This window comes from Ursus americanus, chromosome 35, assembly GCF_024610735.1.
Source record: "Ursus americanus isolate L20-20 chromosome 35, mUrsAme1.1.p, whole genome shotgun sequence".
Taxonomy (NCBI): domain Eukaryota; kingdom Metazoa; phylum Chordata; class Mammalia; order Carnivora; family Ursidae; genus Ursus; species Ursus americanus.
Window position 1 is genome coordinate 23,443,464 of NC_142161.1, and position 27,331 is coordinate 23,470,794.

Genomic DNA, 27,331 nt, shown 5'->3' on the forward strand with positions numbered 1-27,331 from the left:
GACAGAACAAGCATGCTTATTGTAAGAAATTTGAAAGGTCCACTGGACTGGAGAGAAGACATAGGGGAAGGAAGCTTCAACAGATGACCTGGGGTGTGACGATGCCTGACTTGCCATGAATATTCTCATCCAGAAAGGAGTTTGGACTCTATCCATTATGCAATGAGAGGTCATTAAGGCTTGTAACAGGATAGTTATAGTCCTGAAGATTTTACCCATAACATGTGTGTAAATAACTAAATAAATACACATGTGGATTTACCTTGATCCAAACAAGTATTCAGTGATGGACAAGAAATTCCAAGTTTGGATACTATGTAACTAGATTTTCTTTTTAATCTAGCATTTTGTAAAACTTCTGAGGTAAGGTATAGCCTTTATCCAAGTCTTATAATCCTTTTCTTTTTAAAAGAATATATGTTAAAATGAGAACTTTTGACTATTTATAACTTGGATAAAAAATGCAGTTTTTCAGGATGTTTGAAGATCACAACATGTTGACCTCAGAGCTATAAAATATATTCTGAGTCAGTCTCTATATTAAGAATGGGAAATTTATTTTCTTGTCAGTGTTGATATATGTATTTAATAGCATGCACACTCTGGTCAGAGCTCTATAACTAAAAATTAACTGGAGGTTTTGGCTAATATCCACATAATTAGTCAAAGTTTTTTTAAAAATCTGGTTAACAAGAAAACTCTCATAATTGACTATATTTATGAAATTTTTATTTTTCTGGAATCACAAAGAAAGGACTCTGAAGATAATAATGTTAAAAGAATTCTGCATAGGTAGTGTGACATTTACTCAGAAAAAAAAGAAATGTAGGACAAAAGTTGAGAAAAACAGTTATCTGTTGGCAAGATTATATAAAGCCTGGGGAAGTATTTTAGAGGACAAAGTCTTTGTCTCTACTCCCTATGGGGAATCCCTTATGTTCTAAAATTTGTGTGTGATAGAAAGTCATTTGAATATTGCTTTATAATACTTCCTAAATATTCCCTAAAGGGTTTGTTTATCTTAATATGTCTATAGGATGTTTTCAAGGAATGTTTAATGACATGAGAAAATGATCACAATGTGAATGGAAAATGGAAACAAAGTTGTAAATACAGTTTCATTTCCATTCTGTAATTAATTAAGCAAATTTATAAAAAATGAATTTCAAGAAATATATCACAATGCTTTTGGGGGTTCTTAAGTTGTAATTCATTGAAAATTTTCTCTGCATATATATGGACTTCCCAGAATCTTAACATTGAACGGTTAACTTTTGTATACTTGTAGGGGAGGGGATAGTCTACTTACAGTTGTGACTTTTTTTTTATTGAAGCTTCAGCTTTCTTCTGAGATTTGTATGAATTTTCTGTATATCAAGAAAGGAATCCCTGAATTTTATATTAGTAGCATGAATTAATTTTGCATAATAGTGTTATGAATAATACCAAATCACTGAATGATGAATCTTTTTCAAGTTCAGGAGTTTGTTGTGTCCATTCTGATTGCAATATACAAGGTGACAAATTTTCATTCATAGCTGATCTTAATGAAAATGTAGATCTGGTTTAGTTCAAATTTATGATTTATATCTGAAAGTACACCATGATGAATGTGTTAAAATTATAAGGCAACAGACACCTGCCAACCCAGCAATACATACTGAAAATGAGAAGGGCATGTTGCTTCACTTAAGCTGCAAATGCTGTTATCATTTAGCATGTAATCATCAGTTTTCAATGGGAGGATGGAAAAAGTTTGAAATCCAGGTTACTGCTTGCTTTATCAAAATGTTAAAGACCCGGTTATGGTTTGTTTTAATAAGTGAATGCTAGGAGCTGGCTGGCTAGGTAATTTCATTTTTCTTGAAGGCCTAGATATTTATTCCCTGAGGTTTAGTTGGTTCTCAGTATGGTGTTTATGAAACATGTAAGAGCTTGTTCACAGAAAATAGAGCAGAGTTTAAAGGTGTGAACTCTATGTGTGTTGTTGAACAATTCTGTGAATTTTTAAAAGACCCCAAGGATAAAAAAGAGTAGCTCATTGTTTAAAATAAAACACAAAACAAAACAAAACTTGCTGTTGAGTGACTGCTGAATTTTTACGGTGATCTTGAAATGACTTCAAAAGCATTTTTAATGTCTATGATATTTGTTCTGAGGATTTGGGGAATAGTGGAGAAATATCTAAAAAACACAGTAACCTAAGTAATATGCTTTAAATACTCTCTTGAAAGTAGGGGATAAAAAATTGGATCCATTGTGAGTTCCACTGTAGTCTATTTTATGAGAATGGATGTGCCTTGAAGAGGAATTTGATGCTATTGGGTAATTGAGGTAAAGGGGGAAAAAAAACGAGGGGATCAGAGTTCAGATCATGGCTCTAGGTCAGTGTTTGACATGACCTTAGAAAAACTGTAGCAGAATAGAATGATGGAAAGAGCATCAAATTTTATCTTTTGTGTGACACTGCCTATGTGATTTATACTCTCAACTTTATTTTTGTTGTCTGTAAAGTGGTGATACTACTATATATTTTACAGGGATTATTGTGAGGATTAAGTAAAATATATAAAGTGCTTAGAACAGTACCTGGTATTTTTCACAGATTTAATAAATGTATTCTATGCAGATGTTTACATGTCTTCTTTCTGTTAACTACAGGTTTAAACTGGGGTCCATGGAATCTAGGGGATAATGGACGTCCTCCATTTAGAGATCGTCCTAAATTCTATGCAAAATTTTGTGGGTGTGCTTATTTCTGGAGAGAGTATGTAGTTTTCATTAGATCTGAAACCTCTCTATTAAAGCCTTTGATTACAAACATACATGTTAAACTCTGTTCAATTTAACAGCCAATTTATTTTGTAGTCTGAATAAACAATTTAATTGTAGACAATTTAATGGAACAATTAAATGAGTTAGAAGCCAGATCTGTGAATGTAGGTCTGGTTGTGGCGAAAAATTGCAAAAGACATTAATTTAAAAGTGAAACATTTAGTGCATTCTAGGATTTTTTTTAATGTCAAGAGTAAAATATATTTTCATAAAATTTTCTCAGTTCTGAATTGATGATTGGTGTTTATACAAAATCGTACAAAATGAGACATTTGCTATGGCTATAAGAAAAATGAATCTTTCAACATTTCACTTGAAATGTATAATGTAAATTAATTTACAAAACTTTTTTTATTTACAAAACATTTTATCTTGCTTGGTGTTAATATAAAAGGAAAGGTTTTTATTTTCTTAAACTCTATTTTTTTTTCTAATTGCATTTTTAAAAAATTTATTTATTTTTGTTAACTTATAAGGTATTATTTGTTTCAGGGGCACAGGTTTGTTATTCATCAGTCTCACACAATTCACAGCACTCACCATAGCACATACACTTCCCAGGGTTGGTGCACAACCCAGCCACCCCATCCCTCCCACCCCCCTCCACTCCATCAACCCTCAGTTTGTTTCCTGAGATTAAGAGTCTCTTATGGTTTATCTCCCTCTCTGGTTTCATCTTGTTTCATTTTTTCCCTCTCTTCCCCAAGATCCTCTGCCTTGTTTCTCAAACTCCACGTATCAGTGAGATCATATGATAATTGTATTTTTCTGATTGACTTATTTAGCTTAGCATGATACCCTCTAGTTCCATCCATGTTGTTGCAAATGGCAAGATTTCATTTTTAATGGCTGTGTAATATTTCATAGTTTATATATACCACGTCTTCTTCATCCATTCATCTTTGATGGACATCTAGGTTCTTTCCATAGTTTGGCTATTGTGGACATTGCTGCTATAAACATTGGGGTGCATGTGCTCCTTCAGATCACTACATTTGTCTCTTTGGGGTAAATACCTAGTAGTACAATTGCTGGGTCATAGGGTAGCTCTATTTTCAACTTTTTGAAGAACCTCCATACTGTTTTCCAAAGTGGCTGCATCAGTTTGCATTCCCACCAACAGTGTAGGAGGGTTCCCCTTTCTCCGCATCCTTGCCAACATCTGTCATTTCCTGACTTGTTAATTTTAACCATTCTGACTCATGTGAGGCAATCTCTCCTTGTAGTTTTGATTTGTATTTCCCTGATGACGAGTGATGTTGAGCACTTTTTTATGTGTCTCTTGGCTATTTGGGTGTCTTTGGAAAAATGTCTGTTCATGTCTTCTGTCCATGTCTTGATTGGATTATTTGTTCTTTGAGTTTGATAAGTACTTTATAGATTTTGGTTACTAGCCCTTTATCTGACATGTCATTTATAAATATCTTCTCCCATTCTATTGGTTGTCTTTTGGTTTTGTTGACTGCTTCCTTTGCTGTGCAAGAGCTTTTTATCTTGACGAAGTCTCAGTAGTTCATTTTTGCCTTGCTTCCCTTGCCTTTGGCAATGTGTCTAGGAAGAAGTTGCTGTGGCTGAGGTCACAGAGGTTGCTGCCCGTGTTCTCCTCAAGGATTTTGATAGATAACTGTCTCACATCTAGGTCTTTCATCCATTTTGAGTCTATTTTTGTATGTGGTGTAAGAAAATGGTCCAGTTTCATTCTTCTGCATGTGGTTGTCCAATTTTCCCAACACCATTTGTTGAAGAGACTGTCCTTTTTCCATTGGGCATTCTTTCCTGCTTTGTCAAAGATTAGTTGACCAGAGAGTTTTGAGGGTCCATTTATGGGCTGTCTATTCTGTTCCATTGATCTATGTGTCTGTTTTGTGCCAGTACCATACTGTCTTGATGATTACAGCTTTGTAATAGAGCTTAAAGTCCAGAATTATGATGCCACCAGCTCTTCTTTTCTTTTTCAGCATTCCTCTGGCTGTTTGGGATCTTTTTGGTTCCATACAAATTTTAAGATTATTTTTTCCATTTCTGTGAAAAAAGTTGGTGGGATTTTGATAGGGATTGCTTTAAATGTGTAGATTGCTCTAGGTAGCATAGACATTTTCACAATGTTTATTCTTCCAATCCATGAGCATGGAACATTTTTCCATTTCTTTGTGTCTTCCTTAATCTCTTTCATGAGTATTCTATAGTTTTCTGAGTACAGATTCTTCGCCTCTTTGGTTAGATTTATTCCTGGGTGTCTTATGGTTTTGGGTACAATTGTAAATGGGATCAGCTCCTTAATTTCTCTTTCTTCTGCCTTTCTGTTAGTGTATAGAAATGCAACTGATTTCTGTGCATCGGTTTTATATCCTGGCACTTTATTGAATTCCTGTATGAGTTCTAGCAGTTTTAGGGTGGAGTCTTTTGGGTTTTCCACATAAAGTATCATATCATCTGCAAAGAGTGGGAGCTTAACTACTTCTTTGCTGATTTGGATGCCTTTGATTTCTTTTTGTTGTCTGATTGCTGAGGCTAGGACTTCTATTACTATGTTGAATAGCAGCGGTGATAGTGGACATCCCTGCCGTGTTCCTGACCTTAGGGGAAAAGCTCTCAATTTTTCCCCATTGAGAATGATATTTGCTGTGGGTTTTTCATAGATGGCTTTTATGATATTAAGGTATCTCTATCTCTCTATCTCTACACTGTGAAGAGTTTTAATCAAGAAAGGATGCTATATTTTGTCAAATGCTTTTTCTGCATCTACTGAGAGTATCATATGGTTCTTGTTCTTTCTTTTATTAATGTATTGTGTCACATTGATTGGTTTGTGCATGTTGTAGCAACCTTGTAGCCCAGGAATAAATTCCACTTGGTTGTGGTGAATAATCCTTTTAATATACTGTTGGATCTTATTGGCTAGTATTTTGGTGAGAGTTTTTGCATCCGTGTTCATCAGGGATATTGGTCTGTAATTCTCCTTTTTGATGGGGTCTTTTCTGGTTTTGGGATCAAGGTAATGCTGGCCTCATAAAATGAGTTTGGAAATTTTCCTTCCATTTCTATTTTTTGGAACAGTTTCAGAAGAATAGGTATTAATTCTTCTTTAAATGTTTGGTAGAATTCCCCTGGGAAGCCATCTGGTCCTGGGCTCTTGTTTGTTGGGAGATTTTTGATTACTGCTTCAATTTCCTTGCTGGTTATGGGTCTGCTCAAGTTCTGTATTTCTTCCTGGTTCAGTTTTGGTAGTTTATATGTCTCTAGGAATGCATCCATTTCTTTCAGATTGTCTAATTTGTTAGCATTTAGTTGCTCATAATATGTTCTTATAATTGTTTGTATTTCTTTGGTGTTGATTGTGATCTCTCCTCTTTCATTCATGATTTTATTTATTTGGGTTCTTTCTCTTTTCTTTTTGATAAGTCTGGCCAGGGGTTTATCAATCTTATTCTTTCAAAGAACCAGCTCCTAGTTTTGTTGATCTGTTCTACTGTTCTTTTGGTTTCTATTTCATTGATTTCTGCTCTGATCTTTATTGTTTCTCTTCTGCTGGGTTTGGGCTTTATTTGCTGTTGTTTCTCCAGCTCCTTTAGGTGTAGGGCTAGGTTGTGTATTTGAGACCTTTCTTTTTTCTTAAGAAAGGCTTGTATTGCTATATACTTTTTTCTTAGGACTGCCTTTGCTGCATCCCAAAGATTTTGAACAGTTGTGTTTTCATTTTCATTTGTTTCCATGAATTTTTAAAATCCTTCTTTAATTTCCTAATTGACTCATTCATTCTTTAGCCTCCATGTATTTGAGTTCTTTCCAACTTTCCTCTTGTGATTGAATTCAAGTTTCAAAGCATTATCGTCTGAAAATATGCAGGGAATGATCCCAATCTTTTGGTACCAGTTGAGACCTAATTTGTGACCCAGGATGTGATCTATTCTGGAGAATGTTCCATGTGCAATAGAGAAGAATGTGTATTCTATTGCTTTTGGATGGAATGTTCTAAATATATCTGTGAAGTCCATCTGGTCCAGTGTGTCATTTAAAGCCCTTATTTCCGTGTTGATCTTTTGCTTAGATGACCTGTCCATTTCAATGAAGGGGGTGTTAAAGTCCCCTATTATTATTATATTATTGTCGATGTGTTTCTTTGATTTTGTTATTAGTTGGCTTATATAATTGGCTGCTCCCATGTTAGGGGCATAAATATTTACAATTGTTAGATCTTCTTGTTGGATAGACCCTTTAAGTATGATATAGTGTCCTTCTTCATTTCTTATTATAGTCTTTGGTTTAAAATCTAATTTGTCTGATATAAGGATTGCCACCCCAGCTTTCTTTTGATGTCCATTAGCATGATAAATGGTTTTCCACCCCCTCACTTTAAATCTGGGTGTGTCTTTGGGTCTAAAATGTGTCCCTTGCAGACAGCATATGGATGGGTCTTATTTTTTCATTCAATCTGATACCCTCTGTCTTTTGATTGGGGGCATTTAGCCCATTTACATTCAAGGTAACTATTGAAAGATATGAATTTAGTGCCATTATATTGCCTGTAAGGTGACTGTTACTGTGTATTGTCTCTGCTCCTTTCCGGTCTATGTTACTTTTAGGTTTTCTCTTTGCTTAGAGGAACCCTTTCAATACTTCTTGTAGGGCTGGTTTGGTGATTGAAAATTCTTTTAGTTTTTATTTTTCCTGGAATCTTTTTATCTCTCCTTCTCTTTTCAGTGACAGTCTAGCTGGATATAGTATTCTTGGCTGCATATTTTTCTCATTTAGTGCCCTGAATATATCATGCCAGTCCTTTCTGGCCTGCCAGATCTTTGTGGATAGGTCTGCTGTCCATCTAATGTTTCTACTGTTGTAGGTTACAGACCTCTTGTCCCAAGCTGCTTTCAGGATTTTCTCTTTGTCTCTGAGATTTGTAAGTTTTACTATGAGATGTTGAGGTGTTGACCTATTTTTATTGATTTTGAGGGGTGTTCTCTGTGCCTCTTGAATTTTGATGCCTGTTTCCTTCCCCAAATTAGGGAAGTTCTCTGCTATAATTTGTTCCAATATACCTCCTTCCTCCCTCTCTCTTTCTTCTTTTTCTGGGATCACAATTATTCTAATATTGTTTCACCTTATGGTATCACTTATCTCTCGAATTCTCCCCTCGTGATCCAGTAGTTGTTTCTCTCTCTTTTTCTCAGCTTTTTTATTCTCCATCATTTGGTCTTCTTTATCACTAATGCTCCCTTCCGCGTCATTTATCCTTGCAGTTAGAACCTCCATTTTTGATTGTACTTCATTAATAGCCTTTTTGATTTTGACTTGGTTAGATTTTATTTCTCCAGAAAGGGATTCTCTAGTGTCTTCTATGCTTTTTTCAAGCCCAGCTAGTATCTTTATAATCGTCATTCTGACCTCTACTTCCAACATCTTATTAATGTCCATGTTGATAGGTCCCTGGCAGTCGGTATTGCCTCTTGGTCTTTTTTTTTTTTTTTTTTTTTTGAGGTGAGTTTTTCTGTTTTGTCATTTTGTACAGAGAAGAATAGATGAATGAGAGAACAAAATGCTAAAAGGGTAACAACAACCCCATAAAAATATACACTAAAGAAATCATAAAAGACCAGAAACCGGGGCGGGGGGGGGGGGAGAGAAAAAAAAAAGAATATGATCAGGCTGGTGAATAGAACAGAGTCACACACTAGATTTTGGGTGTATTTTGGTCTGTTAAAAGAAACTGCCTCCCAAAATTTTAAAGAAAGAAAAACTTATATATATATATATATATATATACACACACACACACACAAATTACACACAAATATAAGGGTAAATACAATGAAGGGATGGGATATGACTGTAAAAATGAAAATTTAAAAAGATTTTAAAAACAGAATTGATAAGAAGTTGGTTGAAAAAAGGGAGAAGAAAAATTAAAAAAAAAAAAAAGAGAGAATGTGATCAGGCAGGTGAATAGAACAAAGCCATACACTAGATTTAGGGTATATTTTGGTCTGTTAGGAGAAACTGCATCCCAAAATTTTAAAGAAAGAATAACTTATATATATACAAAATATAAGGTTAAATACAATGAAGGGATAGAATATGATTGTAAAAATGAAAAAAAGATTTTAAAAAAGGAATTGATAAGAAGTTGGTTGAAAAAGGAAAGAAGAAAAATTTAAAAAATAGAAAAAGAAAAAAAATAAAGAAAATTAAAAAAAAATTAACTTTGAAGGATTAAAGAATCATGGGGAAAAACCCATGAATTCTATGTGCTGTATTCTCCTAGTGCTGGTGTTCTGCAGTTCTCATTTATCAGTAAACTTGCTCTAAGCTGAATGTTCTTGCTGATCTTCTGGAGGAGGGGCCTTTTGAAGTGATTCTCAAATGTCTTTGCCCTAGGCGGAATTGAACTGCCCTTGCCAGGGGCCAGGCTAAGTAATCTGCTCCAATTTGCTCTCCGTAGCTTTTGTTCCCTGAAGGCTTTCCGTACAGCTTTGGAGGACGAGAATAAAAATGGCGGCCGCCTAATCTCTGGCCTCAGAGGAGCTGAGCTCGGGGCCCCACTCGTCAGTACGCTCTCAGAGAAAAGCAGTCAATCACTGCTGTCTCCCTGGTCTCCGGCTGCACTCCGTGCTCACCTGGCCTGTGACCGAGCATTTCTGTCTCTGGTACACGACCCCGTTTGGAGTCTTCAAACCCAGCAGATTGCTGTGGCTGGGGAGAAAGGTGAGTCTCCTCGGATCTGGCCCTTGTGCCTCGGATCACGGTTTATGGCAACCCCCGAGCTGGGGAGAAAGGTGAGTCTCCTCGGATCTGGCCCTTGTGCCTCGGATCACGGTTTATGGCAACCCCGAGCTGAGAGCACATTCCTCTGCTCACTCTTTGAAGTCGGCTTTCCCACTCCAATACCTGGGAGCTCTGCCGCACTTAGGCACCCTCACTCTTTCTGTGACCCGAAGAGTCCAGAGACCACACTGTCCCAGCAAGCGTTCCACCCTCTCCTTGGCCACTGGAGTGACGTCCCTCACCAGAGCACACTTCTAAAGTTCCCATTTTGTGCTCTGCTGCTCTATCACTTGCCCATAGCTGTCTGACAGAGGCTCCCTCCCCCCTCAGTCTCTCTTCTCTCTTCCCCTATATCCCTTCGGATTCACTTCTGTGTCCTACCTTCCAGAAAGTGGTCGATTTTCTGTTCATAGAGTTGCTGCTATTCTTTTCTTTGATCTCCTATTGAGTTTGTAGATGTTCAGAATGGTTTGATAACTAGCTGAATTCTTGGGACCAGATGAAATTTAGGTCTCCTACTCCTCTGCCATCTTAAAGTAAATCCCTCTTAAACTCTTTAAATTAGGATCCTGAGACCTTGGTTTTTAGGTATTTAAGTATTCGTAATATATAAGGCCTGTTACGTTATGCCTAATAATTTTGAGACTCAAATGTATATTAAATATTATTTTTTCTAGCTTTATTGAGATCTAATTAACATTTCACATTATGTAAATTTAAGGTGCACAGCATGATGATTTTATATACGTATCTATTGCAAAATGATTACCACTATACCATTAATTAACACCTCCATCACCTTACATTATTACCTTTTTGGGGGGAGAGGTGAGAAAATTTAACATATACTCTCTTAGCAACTTTCAAGTATATAACACAGTACTGTTAACTAGAGTCACTATGCTGTACATTAGATTCCCCAGAATTTATTCATCTCATAACTAGAAGTTTGTACTTTTGACCAACATCTTCCTAATACTCCCCAGGCTCTGTCAGTCACCATTCTACTCTCTTTTTTTTCTATGAGCTCGACTTTTTAGATTCTACACATAAGTGATACCATGTAGTATTTTTTTGTTCTCTGTCTATTTCACTTAGCATAATGCCTTCAAAGTCCATCCATGTTCCCACAAATCATAGGATTTCCTTCTTTCTCATGGCTGAATAATATTCCATTGTATATAGAAAACATCTCTTCTTTATCCGATCACCTGGAGATGAATACTTAGGTTATTTCTATGTCTTGGCTTTTGTGAATAATGCTGCAGTGAACAGGGGAGTGCGATATCTTTTTAAAATCCTGAATTTATTTCCTTTGGATATATACTGGAAGTGGGATTGCTGGATTATATGTTAGTTCTATTTTTAATTTTCTGATGAAACTCCAAATTGTTTTCCATTCTACAATGGAAAAATATATTTTTCCATCTTTTTGTGTTTTCTTCAATGTCTTTCAAGAGTGATTTGTAGTTTCTAGAATATAGATCCTTTACATCTCCGGTTAAGTCAATTCCAAGATAACGAATGATTTTGGTGCTATTGTAAATGGGATGGATTCCCTAATTTCTCTTTCTTCAGTCTCATTGTTCGTGTATAGAAATGCAACTGATTTCTGAGCATTGATGTTGTATCCCTCCATATTACTGAATTGCTCTATAACTTCCAATAGTTTGGGGGTGGATTTTTCTGAGTTTTCCATATAGAGTATCATCTGCAAAGAGAGACAGTTTGACTTCTTTGCCGATTTGGATACCTTTTATGCCTTTTTGTTGTCCGATTGCTGTTGCAAGGACTTCTAGTACTATGTTTAATAATGGTGAGAGTGGGCATCCTTGTCGTGCTCCTGATCTTAAGGGAAAGGCTTCCAGCTTTTCCCCATTGCGAATGATATTTGCTGTAAGCTTTTCACAGATGGTTTTTATGAGATTGAGGAATGTACCCTTTATTCCTACACTCTGAAGGGTTTTAGTCATGAAAGGATGCTGTATTTTGTCAAATGCTTTTTCTACATCTATTGAGAGGATCATATGATTCTTGGCTTTTTTCTTGTTGGTATAATCTATGACACTGATCGATTTGAGAATGTTGAACCACCCTTGCATCCCAGGGATGAATCCCACTTGGTCATGATGGATAATCCTTTTAATGTACTATTGGATCCTATTAGCTAGGATCTTGTTGAGAATTTTGGTGTCCATATTCATGAGGGATATCGGTCTGTAATTCTCCTTTTTGATAGGGTCTTTGCCTGGTTTGGGGATCAAGGTAATATTGGCCTCATAGAATGAGTTTGGTAGCTTTCCTTCTGTTTCTGTTTTTTGAAATAGCTTTAGGAGAATAGGTATTATTTCGTCTTTGAATGTTTGGTAGAATTCCCTGGGGAATCCATCAGGCCCTGGAGTTTTGTTTTTTGGAAGGTTTTTAATCACTGTTTCAATCTCTTCATAATTAATTGACCTGTTTAAAAAATCAATTTCTTCCCCTTTCAGTCTTGGTAGTCTATAGGTTTCCTGGAAGGCCTCCATCTCTCCCAGGTTGCTTAATTTATTGGCATAAAGCTGTTGATAAAAGTTTCTAATAATCCTTCCAATTTCATTGGTGTTGGTTGTGATCTCTCCCTTTTCATTCATAATTTTATTAATTTGGGTCCTTTCTCTATTCTTTTGGATAAGTCTTGCCAGTGGTTTATCTATTTTATTTATTCTTTCAAAGAACCAGTTTCTAGTTCTGTTGATGTGCTCTACTGTGCTCCTGGTTTCTAATTCATTGATCTCTGCTCTAATCTTTTTTTTTAAATGTTTTTTTATTATATTATGTTAGTCACCATACAGTACATCTCTGGTTTCCAATGTAAAGTTCGATGATTCATTAGTTGCGTATAACAATCCAGTGCACCATGCAATACGTGCCCTCCTTACTACCCATCACCAGTCTATCCCATTCCCCCACCTCCTCTCTGAAGCCCTCAGTTTGTTTCTCATAGTCCATAGGCTCTCTGCTCTAATCTTGATCAACTGCTTTCTCGTGCGTGGATTAGGCCTGTTCTTCTGTTGCTGTTCCAGCTTCTTAAGGTGAGAATATAAAAACTGCATTTTAGATTTTTCTATTCTTTTGAGTGAGGCTTGGATAGCTATGTATTTTCCCCTTAGGACTGCCTTTGCAGTGTCCCATAGGTTTTGGACCATTGTCTTTTCATTCTCGTTGGTCTCCGTAAATTGTTTAAATTGATTTTTGATTTCCTGGTTTATTGAATCATTCTTGAGCAGGATAGTTCTTAGTCTCCAAGTGTTTGAGTTTCTTCTGAATTGTTCCTTGTGATTGAGTTCCAATTTCAAAGCATTGTGGTCTGAGAATATGCAGGGAATAATTTCAGTCTTTTGGTATCGGTTGAGACCTGTTTTGTGACCCAGAACATGGTCTATTCTTGAGAATGTTCCATGGGCATTAGAATAGAATGAGTATTCTTTTGGCCTGGGGTGTAGTGTTCTATATATATCTATGAGGTCCAACTCATCTACTGTGTCATTCAAAGCTCTTGTTTCTTTTCTTGTTGATTTTCTGCTTAGGTGATCTGTCTATTGCTGATAGTGGAGTGTTGAGGTCCCCTACTATTAACGTATTTTTATGTATATGTCTCTTTATTCTGGTTAAGAGTTGGCTTGTGTATCTTGCTGCTCTCCTGTTGGGGGCATAGATATTTATAATTGTCATATCCATTTCTTGGATACATCCTTTAGAAATAATATAGTGCTCTTCTGGATCTCTAACTATAGTCTTTAGTTTCAAATCCAATCTGTCTGATATGAGAATTGCTACCCCAGCTTTCTTTTGAGGTCCATTGGCATGAAAGATGGCATTCCATCCTTTTACTTTCAGTCTGAATGTATCTTTGGGTTCAAAATGAGTCTTTTGCAGACAGCAAATGGATGGGTCATGTCTTTTTATCCAATCTGCAACCCTGTGACATTTTATGGGAGCATTTAGGCCATTTACTTTGAGAGTGACTATTGAGAGATATTTTAATGATGCCATGTTGCCAGTCTTAAAAGTATCTTAGAAGGTAATAATCAGATCTAATTAGATCCTCCTGAGTCAGTTGTTCTCAGCCTTGGCTGCACATTAGAGCCACCTGGGGGAACTTAAAAACTCTCCAGTGCCCAAGCTATGCCCCAGACCAATTAAATCAAAATCTCTGGGGGTGGGACCCAGACATCAGCATTTCTTAAAGTTTCCTCCGTGATTCCTATATGCAGTCAAGGCTGAAAGCCAGTTTTCTAATTGATGAATCCAGAAACAGCAGCAAGAAATTTTGACTCTGGAGCCTGGGCTCTGCATGCTCAGATAGACCACCTCCAGCACTCTCTGCATATAAGGTGGGAGTCAGATTAGCCCTCCTCCCTGGTCTGATCATCTAAGGAACTAAGGTTTATGAGAGAACAAACCAAATGACTCAAAACAGTCCAGTAGATATATTTGTGTATATTAGCCAATAAAAAGTAAAAAAGAAAGTTTCCTCCCCAAGAGCTGAACAGTCACAGTTTGAGGCACTGTTCTGCAGGACAGCAGGTCACTGCTGAAATGGCAATTGATTATATATACATTGCTCTGAGCACTCCTTAGGAACTGTTTCAGTAGAATGTCAGGTGAAAGGTTCACAGCACAACTTTTCACGGTTAATTAGCAGTTAGAATCGCTTCAAGAAATCGAATAGGGAGGAGCAGATGGACTCGCAGCTCACCTTGGGGCAGTAATTTGTGTGTCCCAGCCATTAGTCTTGGTTGCTAACAACATCATCTAGAGGTAATGCAGTCTTATATTTTTGCTTATTTTCCATTTGGTTGCTAAATAATTTAACTCCAAAATCTAATTTCTGTTAAAAAAGAAAAATTAAGTGAAATGTTTGTATCAGAGTTATTTAACATGTAACGTGTTGCCATAATAATCTGATACTGGTGTAACACCATAAAACACACCTGATTACTTTGTTTTAAGTGTTCAGACAACACTGATATGCTCTGATAAGTGAAGAAATCCTACTTGCAAATTACAACGAACACTATATTTTATTGGCATCTCAATAAGTTACAGAGGAGTAAAGGTTTTCTTTTGGGTTAACAAAAAGCTTTTATTTTAAACATATCTCTTTAAATTGTCCTGTTTTTTGAATGAAACCAGTTGTCATATTTTAGAAAGCCAATATGTTCCTTTTGTTGTGGAAGCAGTTTAGCTTTGCTATGTTTTTAAAATAAATCTTTGCTCTATAAACATTTATAGCACTCTGAAAAGGTTTTAAATCTTACTTACTAGTGCCAGACCTTTTGAGATGAAGGCGTGGAAGTGGGGTCTGCCATAAACTCTTTTGCATTTTGTTAAATCTGTAGATGTAAGTGGCAAATTGACCTAAGAGAGGATGATGATTCATGTCACCTTTCTCTACCTGGAAATGTGTGTTTAGTTCTCTTTGAAAAGAAGGCATTACTTAAGCTTAACTTACTATTTTCCCAGTTGGAGTGACAGAAAATGTTGGGTGACCTTTGTAGGGTCACTTATTGTCTCTGTGAAAATTTCCTCCATCTGAAGTAGAAAAAATACCTGCTGAGCTAAGGACTATGGTGAAGACAATGCTTGTCAAACAGTTTTGTGCTACTCCTCAGAAGGAAGTCAACCATGATAACTAGACTTTCAGGACAAGTCTTCTAAAATTCACCTTGTGCCAAACTTTTCCAAGTCCATCTACTCTTCATCAGGTTTTTGCACTCCCATTAAGCTATGATGATGACCCAGAGTTGATTCTAGGCAAAATATTGCAGTCAACAGTTTACATTTTTGCCTTGTCTTTTTGTTCCTTTCTCTTCTATTTGTCTACAGTGTGTCTATGGATTTCATCTTTATTTAACATACATAGCACCAGATATAGTTTCACCTTCCTACATAAGGACTGCGTCTGCCAAAATCAGCCCCATTAAAAAAAAAAAAAAATCTTGTTTGGACTCTACCCCAAACAAATTAAATCAGAAACTCTGAGGTTGTAGCTTGGAGACTCTTTAGGTTTAAAAGCTCCCAGACTCTAATGTACTGACTTGGCTAAGTGCCACTGTCTTAAAGCCAAAAACATGGATTCTTAAGGGTCTAATTCTAAAGAGTTAGCAAGCGAGTAAAGAAGATATTTGTAGACCAGAAATCTTTACAGGCTATTTATGAGTCCAGAACTAATGAGAGGACATTGCCTTATCAGCCTAAAGGATGACAGCATCTAAGCCAACAGTTATTTTATCTGGCTATGGGATTCCTCAGTGGCCGTGACCTTTATTTTCTTTTGTCTCAGGCACTGGGGTTACCTGGAATAATCTATCACACACTGAATGTATTATGATTCTCATTTTATCTGATAGTATAATGCCTACTAAGAAGTAATTAACTTCCTACTTTTGTGAGGGTGGGAAGAATTCCAAATTTATTTGACATTATGTCACAGTGAATCTCTGGCTCTGAGAAACATTCTATAATCACTACAATGACAGTAGTTATCTGTTCTCCTTGCATGCTTTAGTTAACTTAGTGAATCTGCTTGGAGTTGTCTCTCTGTTCAGAATGATTAGGAAGATGTCCTTGGAATTGTAAGAATACTGTGATGTTTATGGCCATGGTGACTTTGGGTTCAAAACCATAGTTTTCTAAACTGCTTTTTGAATGTTGGACCAGGTACTAGAAAATAACGAAAACTGAGAGCTCCTTGTGTTCTTGAAATAAGAATTTATATATGTGGTACGGATAGAAGTCTTTGGTCCAAAGTTATGTGATAAAGATCAATATGCTCATTTTTAATTTCAGTTTTTGAGCTCTTTTGAACTTGTACTGTGAACCTGATTATGGCAATACTGAATTAGTTGCTGTTTAATCAATATAGTAAAATGAAGAAAACTGTAACATCTGCTTCCATTCAAGTCCTTCTTTCTTCCACTAAGTTATGGTTTAGAGCTCATGTCTTTTAAATGCATTTTAGGGGCATTCATCCTGCCTCACTCTCACTGTAACCTTTGAGAAGAGTGCTAAAAGGTCAAAGTTAAGAATACTATTGTTACTATTTTTTAAATATGGAATGCTTCACGAATTTGTGTGTCATCCTTGCTCAGGGGCCATGCTAATCTTCTCTGTATCTTTCCAATTTTAGTATATGTGCTGCTGAAGTGAACACAAGGATACTATTGATTAACAGCGTTAGGAGTTAAATTTTCTTGTATAATGCTGGGAGAGATTAAAATCTATTTTAAGGCTTCCAGTCTCTGGTTAGCATATAAGGAGCGTGGAAGTTGCCACTCTATTTTAACAAGTGAAAAGCTGAACAGACTAAAAAATCGACAGTTCTTGGACCTGTAGGTAAGGGGAAACACAGGACAGACTGCTGTCCCCAAGATTGAAGAGTCAGGCAAATACAAGACATAGAGTTCCAGAGGGTAGAACTCAGGAGTAGAAACCAGGGAACCAGTGCCAGGGTAGGAAAACCTGAATATAATTGACAAATTGCTAGAGGTTCAGGGTGGACAATTCTGAGTGTTAAAAGGTCTGGGGGCCCCAGTCATAGCCAGGGGGCCCACAATAGGTTTATCTCCAGAAATGACCAGATTCCTACAGTAACTATGGGAGAATAATTCCCTCAGGCTTCCTGTAGGGGGAGGGCAAAGGAAACATTTTGAAATACTCAGAGCGTTCTGTTCTTAAGAAGGTATGCCCTCAGGAGAAACTAGTTTAACAGGGAGTCTGACTTGCTGGGGTATCATCAATAGAGAAAGGAAATACCTAATTCCAGCATTCTCTAGCTATCTGCCACCACCTAAGTGGGGAGAAAAAAACCGAAGAAACATTTGTGAAGTTTACTGTGCAGAGGCATAGGCTCACTAAAAGCCTGAGACCTAATCGAAGGATTAAAAAATACTTTCCCTCACCACCATATTACTAAAGGCCTTTTTACAGCAGTCCCTTTTACCCAGTACCTCATACCTGGCAATCAAGAAAAAATTGAAGGCCTATTAAAAGGCAAAACAAACAAACACAATTTAAAGAAAAGGAACGAGCATCGGACCCAGACATGGTAGGGATATTGGAATGAAAATATATTTTATCCATTTGGTGGTCCTTTGGTTGTTCTGTGATGTGTATTTTTGGAATGTTATTTCCTAATTGTTTTGATAAGATCATCTTATGGATGTTTCTTACTTGCTCTGGGCTTTAAAAGTTTTAGTCAAATGCTTTATGCTTTGAGGAGAAACTGGTTTTCTCCTTGATGTGTTACCACCATGAGCAAGATGAAATACTGATGACCAAAGAACAACCGTAGCCTTAGAGACTTGGCTTCTTTGGCTGGCCTGTTGTAAACAAGATGATCTGACTTGTAGGTGGCTTAGACCATTTGTCAAAGCTGGGGTCCCCCAAAGTCATTTGGGGACAAGTCCTTTTTAATCATAAATATTGGTTTGCTTGGATGTTTAACATATGTAATTTATCTATAATCAAAGCACAGTTTATTTCTATGTTCTATGTCCATGAAAACTGACTCAGAGAGGCAGTGTACTTACCCTTACCCTTGATGCAATTTTGACGGGCCCAAGATGTTTCTTGTTCCTCTCTGATATTAACCTTATGTGTTTAGTCCTAAGTTACAAATACAGTGATAATTCATCATGTAAAAATATCACTATAAATAATTAATATTTTAACCTTCATTGAAGATTTTTAACTCCTTTTCCCTCTGTAGGAAGGTCTCTCCCTTTCTTAGCTAAGATGCCTAGCAGATGGAAATCTTTGATCTAATAAGGGGAAGATAGTATACTCAGCTTCTTTTTTCCCACCCTCCTTCTCACCTTACTTCCTCTTCCACTGTGTAGCTTCAACAAATGGAAATAGGTGTAGAGAAGAGAAAATGGCACAGGACGGAGAAATATCTTACTTGGGAGATGTCTGGTGATGTCATAAACTGACTTCAAGCTTCTGGGGCCTGGTTGATTCACAAGCTGATTTTTTTTTTTTTTTTCTTAAAGGTGCTGTTATGTGTATGTGTTTCTTGAAGATTCCATCACTGAGGACTTGTTTAGCTCTATGTGACATGTGCAATATTATCCTTTCCCCAGTCTACTGCTCTACCTCTAGCCCTGTTCTCTGGTAGTTCACTATACAAGGAAGCTGTTGGTGTTATGTAAACTTTTCAGGAAGAAAGGTAAGAACTTGGCCTTAAAATGGCTCCAACCTTGCTTTTTCTCTTTTTGGCATGGCTCACCATCTCAGACCTGGCAGTCCCAGCACAACTACATTTATTCTACTGCCACAGCCACTTTAAAATTCTGAAGTTTTCAGTCTAACTTCCAACTTTAGGGAATTGACAATATAGTATCTGGGAGTAGTGCAATGGATATGCCCATTCTAAGGTTTTAGATGGAAGATTTCACACCTTCCATGCTTACCCCATTTCTCTTGGGGGAGGGTGAGGATTTCCATCAATGAGTCTCTTAAAAAAAATCCACTCTCTCTGTGCCTTGACCCAATTTATTATCTCTGTTTGCTTGAGGAATCCAAGCATTGTTGGTATTAACATTTTCTTTGTAAATTTTGCATATGGTCATCTGTCTTGTACTCATTTTTATTGATGTGTATCATATTTTTTGTCTTAATTGAAACAGAACTGCATTTTAACATCCTGTTACATGTGTATTTGCCTGGCGTGTCTCTCTCTCTCTCTCTCTCTCTCTCTCTCTCTCTCTTTCTTTAGAGCAAGATAGAGCACTGGGGGGAAGGGGCAGAGGGAGAGGGAGAGAGAATCTTAAGCAGGTTCCATGTCCAGCATGGAGCCTGATGCGGGGCTCAATCTCACAACCCTGAGATCATGACCTGAGCCGATATTAAATAACTGGATGCTTAACCTACTGAGCCACCCAGATACGCCTGGAGTGTCTCCTTTTAATATCTTCTTCAAGAACCAGGGATACTAGTAGGCAGGTGAAACAGAATTCAGATACTATTTGGAATCATCCCATTTCATTATGATCAATCCTCTTCTGACTAATTTGGCCTAACTTGCCAAATTCAGTTTCTCTTAAATTTCAGATTATTTACTAGAGTAAGAAAAAAGCTATTTGAAATAACTACTCTAAAAAGACAAAAGTCTAGTGGGAAATGTTGAACTCTCATATAGAAGTAGTTTTCTATGAATTGAGTCATGAGAGCTGCATTTATTTTATGAGTTCTCTGGTAGGTCGAATGATTTAGATAAGCTTTAGGAACCAAATGGCAACGTGCACTGGGTCTGTCCTCATTCCTGAGGCTGGAAAAATACTTCCCAACTTATCTTTAATTGGCCTTTTGTACCCTAGCATCATAGTTCACATTAAATGGACACTGTGAGTTAAAGTACTGCTGTGCTATCTGGACATTCGCATTAGTGTATCAGACTTTACTAGCTTTATGGGATTTACCAAGATAGGACATGGACATTTGAGGTATTAATAATTGATAATTTATATGGTTAGTTATTTTTAGTGTCTATAATATGGTGAAATAAAGTTTTGTTCCTTTCCTGCAAGGTGTGCAAGTTTTTGAGCTATAGATTTTAGCCGCCTTTTATCCCTTAAAGGTGAATTACTATCAAAATTTAGACTATAGTTTTATACATTGATGCTTATGTTTACCATATTTGCATGCTGGAAAATTACAGTTATAAAAAGGTTTTTCTATTACAGATTTTCCGATTTATTTAGATTCAGTGATTTCTTTTTCAAGAAAACACAATCTTAATAGTTTGTGTGCAGTGGAAGTAGATTCTGAGGCTTTTAGGGAATCATTTAAAGGAGTGTTGTGCATACACTACTTTTATAAAAAGAGACTCCTAGAAGGTGGTTGAACCAGTAGATGGAAAGCTCCTGGGTCCTGAAATGATGATGTGAAGCGAATCAGCATCACACCACTTCCCAACATGCTGGGGACGTGCATATGTCTATTAACTATGATGCGAGAAGGAGAAGTAGACTATTAATATATAAAGCTACCAATATTTTGGGGTTGTTTATTTTAATTTTATTTAACTTAGTGAATCTCTGCATGCTTAAAATTGGTTGCCCCTATGTTTAGAATTATTAGAAGGAATTTTCTTGGAATTGGGACCATTATAATCTAATTATAATATACCAATATCACTTATCAGATGTATTTTAAATTAAAAGGCCAGAGTTTTAAAATACATAGGAATATATGGACAGTGTTGCATTATCCAGTGTAATGTAGCTCAACTAATTGAATGTATTTGGAGATAGTACAACTATGTGTTGCCAAAGCAATTCTATTCTAGTGAACTGAGGGGCCTGAAAAAACTTGCTGATGACAGAGTACAGAATTTTCACAGTGGGGAGAGAGTGCAGTTGTAAAGAAAAATAGAAATTGACATATTCAGAGAGAGAGAGAGATGAGTCATGAATTAACACAGCGATGCTAGGAATTAAAACTTAATGGCATATTAAAGAGATACTCTATAAAATAGTGAATCTAGTGAACTAAATGCATCAAAAACATTTTAATATTTGTTCAAAATAGAGACTCCTGGGTCTCAAACCAGACCTAGTATATCAAAATTTTTATTTTAATATGCTTACTTGAGAATGACTTTATCTTTGTGATGCTTAAATGAAATAATTGTGAGAAGATCTTATAATAGTGCCTAGCATATAGTAAGCATCCAATAAATATTAGTCACTGGTATTATTGAAATTCCTGTGCACACTAAAGCTTGTAAAACGTTCTTATAGAAATGGATCACATGGTGTGATTACCATTTTTATAAAAATTGATACTATATTAAAGAACAGTTGATTAGCCTATTAGAGGATTAAAATACATGGAAAATGGTCTTATTTATCCTTGGAAAGGTGGCAATGGACAAAAGAATAACAAAGTTCACCTCTGCTTTTTCATTTCTATGCATAGGTTAAGTTGACAGTGGACCAAGTGGTCTGATATTAATCAGTATAAGGAATACAAGAAGAACAACATGTTTTGTTAATAAGTTAAGTTTTGCTTTTAGTTAAAACTTGAGTGGTTAATGAGCTGTGTCCCTGAAGATGATTGAAGGTATTAGTCTGGAGCTCATGGCTAGGTAGGCAGGCAGATTTCAGTGTCACACACAGAGAAATGACTGTAGACATATAGCCAGAGAGAATTTATAAAATTATGAAGCTGAGAAATAGAGTCTAAGATTAAATATTGGGGACACCTACTTTACGGTGAAGAGAAAGATAGTGGATTAGATAAAATGAGAAGAGCCCAGTCTGAGACTAAAGAAGGGAAAAATGAGAATGGAGTGTCCTGGAATCCAAGAAAGTAAGTTTCAAAAGAGAGATTAGCCAATGGTAAGAAATTTTACAGATATTGAGCATGAGAGTTCTGATCTTTTCACTCGAGCTGGAAAGTTCTCTCCGTGGATTTATATATAGTCCCTTTCCTGTGCGTAAGACCATGACTTAATTTATTTGGCATTTCCTGTGCCTAGAACTATATCTTGTATTATTTAATTCCTTCAAGACTCATTGAGGCTCTGTTGAGGGTCAGAAACTATAAGGCTTTGGGAAGCTGGGATGATTTATAGTATTTATTTTCGCAAGGTGTCTCTCAAGTCTCTATATCTTGGCAGAACTAGCATTTAAACTCTTCTCCTGTAGATCTTCCATGCTTGGTTTTAAGATTTGTTATGGCATGCCAAAAGTAGGCTCTACTCTATGGTATGGTTGTTACTCTTGAGGCACAAGCTTTCTGATGTCTCATCTGTATGTTCAAGGTGTTAATGAACTATTTACCTGGTCTCTCATTATGGCTGGCTTGAACTCCAGTGTTCCCTTGCACTGTTTGATATCTCCTATCTCTCTTCACTTTTAACCCATAGCAGATGCTCTTTGACTTTAGTCTTAAGATCCCTGTGTATGTGCAGCCCATTTCTCAGCCAAGGAACACCTACGTGGGAGCCCCACATGGAATTCTGTGTCCCATTCTGGGAACAGGTCCCTTCTCTTAGGTGCTCTGTCCCACAAATTCCAATGGATCCCCAGCTGCCACAGAACTCTGATCTTTGCTTGCTTATCTCAGTAGAATTGCTGGTACTCTGCTTGGTATCCAGCTTATTGTGTTGTGATTGGGAAATCTGTCCCTAGACAGAGATAGGGGAATTGTAGGGCTTAATTCATGAGTATCTCATCTCTCAGGAATCATAGGATTTCACTCATTATTGTCCAATGCCTCAAAAGAGATGTATGTATTTTTCTAATTTTATGGTAGTTGATAGGGGAAAGCTAGTTTGGTAATATTTATTCCATCATAGCCAGAAGCAAAAAATCCTTAAGTTCATTCAGTCCTGAAATTTCAAAATCTTCTTTGATTCCTTTCTCATCTTTAGTCTGTCACCCCAAAATAAATCCTTTCATTCTTCTTTCTGAATGCTGTGTATGTCTATTCACTCATTTCTGTGAGCATTGCCAGCATCCTGAGACCATCATTTCCCAAAACCTCTCTTGACTACAATACCTTTCTAAGCAGTCTCTCACAGCTGATACATGATACTTTAATCATATTATTTAACATAGGTTATTTAATTACTCAGTCTATGCTATTTTAGTCAGAAAACTCAGTTCTTCCTTAATTTTTAAATTATCTTATAGCTTTACCTCTTATTGTATTTATATTAGTTGCTAGAACAACTATGTGATCCCTAGACTTTGCTTACATTATTTTGCATAGAATGCTTTGATTCTTCAAAACTAGTTTTTCAACAAATATTTAAGTGCCTAATATGGGCCAGACATCATTTTAGATTGTAGATTACAGTAATGAATAAGATAAAACAGGGTCCATCACATTACAGAACTTAAATTGTAGTAGAGGAGCTAGAAATTGAAGAGATATTCACGTAAATAGTAATTATGCTTGCGTTAGGAGCTACAGCGCAGAAGCACACTGCACCTTAAGTGTGTTTACCATGCAGCCCTATTTTAGACCTTAGAGTGCATTTCTCTGGGGAATTAGATTTGAGTACCTAAGTAGTGGTAGGAGTTGGCTGAATAAAATACTGGTGGAGGACGGCTTTCTAGGCAGATGGAACAGCATGAGAGAAAACTCCAAGGAAGGAAGGAACATGGTCCTGGAGGAACTGAAAGGAGCGTGTGAACCTAGAGTATACTAACCAGTCAGTGGTGAGCAATGGAACTGGTAAATTATCGTACAGTCAGATGATGCAGTCGCTCCAGGTTACAATGACACTTTTGGATTTTATCCTAAGAGTAAAGAGAGGCCTGCAGGTCACTTCAAAATGGTCACCAAACTTGTCAGCAGGCACTAGAACTATTAGACTGCCCCTTTTTCTACTCTTCAAAAAGTTACTCCTGGAGGGGGCACGTTGAAATAAACACAGATGTGCCATTTTGAAGCAGGTAGCTCGGTTTATTGAACACAGTGTCAGCTGTCATTATGGCTGTATGTAGCCTAGCACTGTAGTCCAGAGCCGCCACTGGGTGTTAATCGATTCTTCATCTGTCCCACTTCTCCCTGTTTGAAAGCTCAGCCTTTTGTTTACTGTATTGTGCTTTGACTATATAGTATTCCTCATTAAAAAAATGTAGTTTGTATTGGAGTTATCGTTTCCATGAGGATACATTGAGCATTTGCCTCTATGACGTTTTTTCAAAATATTTATTTTTAAAATTTTAATTCTAGTGTAGTTAACATAGTGTTATATTAGTTTCACGTGTACAATATAGTGATTCAACAATTCTGTACATTACTCAGTGCTCATCATAAGTGTACTCTTAATCTCCTTTACGTATTTCACTGATTCCCGCCCCCCCCCCCATCTTTCCTCTGGTAAACAGCAGTTTGTTTTCTATAGTTAAGAGTCTGTTTCTTGGTTTATCTCCTTTTTTATTTGTTTTGTTTCTTAAATTCTACGTGAGTGAAATCATATGGTATTTGTCTTTCTCTGACTTATTTCGCTTGGCATAGTACTCTCTAGCTCCATTCATGTTGTTGCAAATGACAAGATTTCATTCTTTTTATGGCTGAATAATATTCCATTTTATATATATTACTTCTTTTTTTTTTTAAGATTTATTTATTTGTTCTTAGAGAGCATGAGCAGGAGGGGCAGAGGCAGAGGGAGAAAGAATCTCAAACAGACTCCACGCTGAGTGCAGAGTCTGATGCAGGGCTCCATCTCATGATCCTGAGGTCATGACCTCAGCCCAAACCAAGAGTCAGATGCTGAACCAACTGCACCAGCCACACACCCCCCACTCCCTCTTTATCCATTCATCTATCAGTAGGCAATGGGTTGTTTCCATAATTTGGCTATTATAAAAATGTTGCAGCAAATATAAGGGTGCATGTATCTTTTGGAGTTAGTGTTTTTGTATTCTTTGGGTAAACACCAGAAGTGGAATTACTAGATCATATGGTAATTCTCTTTTTAATTTTCTGCGGAAACTCCATACTGTTTGGAGTATTTAGTCTGTTTATGTTCAAAGTAATTATTGTTAGGTACGTACTTATTGACATTTTGTTACTTGTTTTACGGTTGTTTTGGTAGTTCTCTGTTCCTTTATTCTCTTGCTTTCCTTTCTTATGGTTTGCTGGCTTTCTTTAGTTATATATTTGGATTCTTTTCTCTTCATCGTTTCGCATATCTGTTACTGGTTTTTGATTGGCGGTTACCAGTAGGCTTGTATATAATGTCTTATGCATATAGCAGTCTATATTAAGCTCATGGTCACTTAAGTTTGAACCCATGCTTTACTCCCGCCCCCGCTGCCAACAGTTTAGGTATATAGTGTCATACTCTACATCCTTTTATTTTGTGAATCCCTTGACTGATTCTTGTAGATTTACTTAATTTTACTGCTTTTGTGCTTCCTTCTCTTCTTACTTTTACGGTCTTTGCTTTTTACTCAGAGTCTCCTTTAATATTTTTTGCAGGACTGGGTTAGTGGTTATGAATTCCTTTAACTTTTCTTTCTCTGGCAAACTCTTTATCTCTCTTTCTATTCTGAATGATAGCCTTGCTGGATAGAGTTTTCTTGGTTATAGGGTGTTTGTTGTTGTTGTTGTTATTTTTCCTTTCAGCACTTTGAATATATCATGTCACTCCCTTCTGGACTGCAAAGTTTCTGCTAAAAAAACAGCTGATAGCCTTAGGGGTTTCCCTTGTATATAACTGTTTTCTTTTCTCTTGCAGCTTTTAAAATTCTCTCTTTATCACTGCTTTTTGCCATTTTGATTATTATGTGTTTTGGTGTGGACCTTCTTGGGTTGATTTTGTTGGGACCTTTCTGTGCCTCCTGAATCTGGATTTCTGTTTCCTTCCCCAAATTTGGGACATATTTCTGTGTCCTCATTTTGTATGCTTCTCTGCCTGTTCTCTGTTGGGAAGGTCAATTATATCTTCTGCTCTTGAAAGTAGTGACCTTATGAAAAAGAGGTCATATAGTGCCCTGCAGTGCAATGTCCCCTGTTTACCAGAACCTGACATTTCACAGGTATTTCCTATATTTGTTTCATGTACCTTACTATTGGTGGCTGAACCATGTTTGCCTTCAATCCAGTTATGTGCAATGGCTCTGTTATGGGCAATGTTTGGTTTCTATGTTTTTAGCGGGCCAGTCTGGGGCTGCCTCGGGCTTGAGTTGAGTCAGACTAGGTGTTTGCCAGAGATGGAGTAGCACCAAACTGCAGGGCACTTTCCCTCTGTTGTCCCTTGAGAAGCTTTTGTTGGTCGGTGGGGCCTGCAGTCAGACTAGATGTCTGTCCCTAGACCACTGCCGAGGTCTCAGTTGGACTGGTCTATATGATTATCATCCCCTCCCCAGTGCAAGAATCACTTTGGAGTTGTGCTGACACTTGTCAGGGCTGGTTTCACACTGCCAGGCTCATAGTACTGCTTTAGATGGGCTCTGGCCAAGATTGTATTGGAGGGGGGCACTTCCACAGGAGAATGCAGGGGCAGGGTGTGTGGCGTTAGCAAGGTCTGTGCTGATCTGCTGCAGAAAGAGACCTGCAGCTGCCTGGGAAAAATTCTGCCAAAGCCCTTGGGATTGGGAGTGGTGAGTCCACAGAAAAACACAGAGGCAGGGTATGGGTCATTAGCAAGCTAGTTGGAGATTGTTCTGCTGCACTGGGTCCATGGGTGTTCCTACATCTAGTCTGGGAGGTTGGGAAGAGAAATGACGCCCATCAGCTCTTTTCTTATGGGAGAGCCCTCCCAATGATCCCTGCCGCTCTAGCACACACTCTGAGATTAGTAAATAAATCTTTGTGTAGGGGTGCTTGGGTGTTTCAGTTGGTTAAGTGTCTGCCTTTGGCTCAGGTCATGGTCCCAGGTTCCTGGGATCAAGTCCCACATTCTCCCTTTCCCTCTTCCTCTCCCCCAGCTTGTGCTCTCTCTTGCTCACTCTCTCTCTCAAATAAATAAATAAAATCTTTAAAAAATTTAGGTATACCCTAGTCATTTTTCAAATTGCTGCTTCTATGCTGTATCTCAGTGGGGCTCTTTGTTTTTCTATCTCTTTAAGGGTGGGGACTCCACCCTCCTGGACCTCTCGGAGCTGAGCCTGCTGATTTTTAAAATTCCAGGTATTAAGCCCCACTGATTTTTGGGGTCCTCTTGTTTTCAGAGCCACTGTTATGGGGATTCATCTTCCCATGTGAGTCACCCATGCCTCGGGTG

At 37.3% G+C, this 27,331-nt stretch overlaps 1 long non-coding RNA gene and 1 other non-coding gene across 2 annotated transcripts in view; one reads left to right on the forward strand and one right to left on the reverse strand.

Moving 5' to 3' along the window:
• LOC148107131 (uncharacterized) overlaps window positions 1-27,331 on the forward strand; it is a 431,471-nt gene that overhangs the window by 363,918 nt on the left and 40,222 nt on the right. The gene's annotated exons all lie outside the window — the stretch shown is intronic.
• On the reverse strand, window positions 16,683-16,789 carry LOC123794290 (U6 spliceosomal RNA). Its single transcript, XR_006780173.1, has one exon. It is a non-coding gene; the product is annotated as a U6 spliceosomal RNA (small nuclear RNA).